Source organism: Miscanthus floridulus, chromosome 19 (assembly GCF_019320115.1).
Source record: "Miscanthus floridulus cultivar M001 chromosome 19, ASM1932011v1, whole genome shotgun sequence".
In the NCBI taxonomy this organism is placed as follows: domain Eukaryota; kingdom Viridiplantae; phylum Streptophyta; class Magnoliopsida; order Poales; family Poaceae; genus Miscanthus; species Miscanthus floridulus.
The window spans coordinates 56711135-56714871 of NC_089598.1; positions in this window are offsets into that span (position 1 = coordinate 56711135).

Sequence of the window (3737 nt, forward strand, 5' to 3'; positions counted from 1 at the left end):
GGATGTGCATAGATTACCAAAAACTTAACAAGGCAACAAAGAAAGACCACTTTCTGTTGCCCTTCATTAATGAAATGTTGGAGTAACTAGCGAATCACTCTTTCTTCTGTTTCCTTGATGGGTATTCAGGTTATCACCAGATTTCGATCCACCCAGATGACCAAAGCAAAACCACCTTTACATGTCCATATGGAACTTATGCTTACCATAGAATGTCTTTTGGACTATGTAATGCTCCAATTTCTTTTCAAAGATGCATGATGTCTATATTTTCTGATATGATTGAAGAAATCATGGAAGTTTTCATGGATGACTTTTCTGTTTATGGAAAAACTTTTGATCATTATCTTAAAAATTTAGACAAGGTTTTGTAACACATGTGAAGAAAAGCACTTAGTCCTTAATTGGAAAAATGTCATTTCAAGGTTTGAGAAGGAATAGTGCTTGGACACTTGGTGTCCGAAAGAGGGATAGAGGTAGATGAAACTAAAATTGAAGTAACTAAATAGTTACCTCCTCCCATAAATATTAGAGGGATCCATAGTTTCCTTGGTCATGCTGGTTTTTACCATCGCTTTATAAAAGATTTTTCTCATATTGCTAGACCACTTACAAATCTTTTGGCTAAGGATGTTCTCTTTGAATTTGATGATGCATGCTTTAAATCTTTTAACATTCTTAAGAAAGCACTCATCTCTGCACCAATCATTCAACCCCCTAATTGGTCGCTACCTTTTAAAATTATGTGTGATGCTAGTGATTATGTTGTGGGGTAGTTTTGGGACAAACAAAAGATAAAAAGCATCATGCAATTGCTTATGGTAGCAAAACTCTGACAGGACCTCAACTTAATTATGCAACAACTAAAAAAGAACTCCTGGCTATTGTTTTTGCTATTGATAAGTTTAGATCTTACTTAATAGGAGCAAAGGTGATTGTTTATACTAATCATGCTACTTTAAAATACCTGCTCACTAAGAAAGATGCTAAACCTTGACTTATAAGATGGATTTTGTTACTCCAAGAATTTTACTTAGAAATAAAAGATAAAAAAAGAGTTGAAAATTATGTTGCCGATCACTTGTCCAGAATGTAGTTTGAGAATTCACAGGAACTAGCCATTAATGATTCTCTATGGGACGACATGCTCCTCAAGGTCATGAAATCTGACCCCTAGTACGCAAATATTATTAACTTTATGGTTGCAGGTTATGTATCACCGAGGGAAAACAAAAGGAAGCTCATCTATGAAAGTCGTCTCCACATATGGGATGAACCATACCTCTTCAGAGTCTACTCTGATGGCCTACTCAGAAGGTGTGTACCAGTGGAAGAAGGCATCAAGATCATTGAGCAATGCCACTCATCACCATATGGAGGACATTATGGCGCATTCCGCACTCATTCAAAGATCTAGCAAAGTGGATTCTTTTGGCCAACCATGTATGAAGACACGAAAGACTTCATCAGGAGGTGTGGAGCGTGTTAGAGGCACAGGAATATCAATTCAAGAGATGCCATGCCACTCACCAACAACCTCCAGATCAAGCTTTTTGATGTATGGGGTATTGATTACATGGGACCGTTTCCAAAATTGAAGAATTGTGAATACATTTTGGTGGTAGTTGATTATGTCTCCAAGTGCGTTGAAGCCATGCCATGCAAAGCTACTGATGCAAAGAACTCCAAGAAAATGTTTGAAGAGATAATATTTCCAAGATTCAGAGTTTCAAGGATGGTGATTAGTGATGGAGGCACTCACTTCACTAACAAGAACTTTCATAACTACTTGTCAAAGAATGGGATCCATCACAATGTTGCTACTCCATACCACCCTTAGACAAGTGGCCAAGTAGAAACATGAAATAAACAAATCAAGAACATTCTACAAAAGACGATCAATGAAATGGGAACTACATGGAAAGATAGACTACTCGATGCACTATGGGCTTACAGAATGGCCTATAAAACATGACTTAGGATGTCACCATACCAACTCATCTATGGGAAGACCTTTCATCTACCTATTGAGCTAGAATTCAAAGCTCACAGGGCCATCAAGTGATGGAACATGGACTTTGAAGCCGCATGAACCAAGAGGAAGATGCAACTGTCTGAACTTGATGAATGGTGTGAAAAAGCATATCACAACTCCAAGATTTACAAGGAGAACAAAAAGATCACATGGCAATAGGATCAAGGAGTTCACCCCTAGAGATAAGGTATTACTTTTTAATTCCAGGATTAAATTATTCGGGCATGGAAAACTTTGGAGCAAATGGGAAGGACCATTCAAGGTGATAAGCACTTCATCGCATGGAGCGGTAACACTTCAAAATGATGAAGGTATGTTATTCAAGGTAAATGGCCACCGTCTCAAGATCTTTCTAGAACCTAAAAACCACCTGAGGATTTGGATAAGGTAGATTTCTAGATTTTACCATAGATTTACACCACTGCCATCCTCCTTACGATTCGTAACGTGAAAATATACTTTTCAGGATTAGATAGGGATTAGAAACCACCGCAAGAAAATCACTATGAGAGGGTGACATGTGGAGCCGCTCGGCCCCACCTAGAGGTCGCCCGGCCCACTGTTAGCCCTCTCGCGCCCGGTCAACTCTCTCGTGTCTTCTAGATCATTCCTTATTAAAATCCCATAGTTTTTCGATGCATTTGGTTTTTCCTCATTATGAGACCTCATATGGATAGATCTTGACCCCTACTGCAAGTTGTCCCCCCTATATAAGCAAGCTTCAACCTGCCTCCATAGCCATCCCATCAAAGCCTTCTCCAATAGTAACAAAGCTTTCCTCCTCTCTAGTTCCCATAGCCAACAAAGAGATTGTCCCCTATGGTTTTGATCCTAGAAAGAAGCCCGATGCGCTTGTGCTGACCATCGCTCCTCTAGAAATTACCCCCATTTGCTCAAGTCAATCTTACTTCGCCCGAGCCATCCGCCGTCCAGTGATGATTGCTCCGCTGCCACCACGTCTACTTCTCAAGGACAAGCCACGTCAACCTAAGGCATCACCACCGATCAAGGTGACAAAGGAGATCAATCTCCTTCCTCAAAGGGCAAACGAGGTGCTGACTAGAGTTAAAACCAATAAGTTTGGAGACATCACATGTGCAAAATACAAGTCGGTTACCCCTCATACCACCATTGGAGTCTGGGCTATGCCATATCAAATCAAGGTTGTTCCTCCAAAGGAGAAGAAGAGGAAGGCGCCATCACCACCTATCCCAGAGGCTGAGAAGCGTCCATGGATGACTATTGCTCTCTTAGAGAATGTAAGGAAAATGGACCCTTGACCCATTTACTTTGGATTTTGGTGTTTGATGACCAACACAACTAAATTGGACTAATGAATTTGCAAGTGTTTATTTTGTAGTTCAATAGGGTGCAAGATGTGACTTGGACGAAGGCGACGTGGTGATCCGATGATCAACACCTCAAGTAAGACCTTAGGAGCACAAGAGAAGACCCAAGAGATCAAGCAAAGTCCAAGCATGAAGATTGGAACCAAGCCGTACGCAAGATCATGAAGAAACGAGCTCACAGAGGCGACCGAACGCTGGACCAGACGCTGGAAGCACGACCAGATGCTGGACCGGTGGCTCGGTAGACAGGCGACCAGACAAGAGGACCGGACGCTGGCGGCAACCGACTGGACGTAGGAACACAGCGTCTGATCGATTATAGAAAGGTTCCAGAGCGGCATATCTGTGACCGG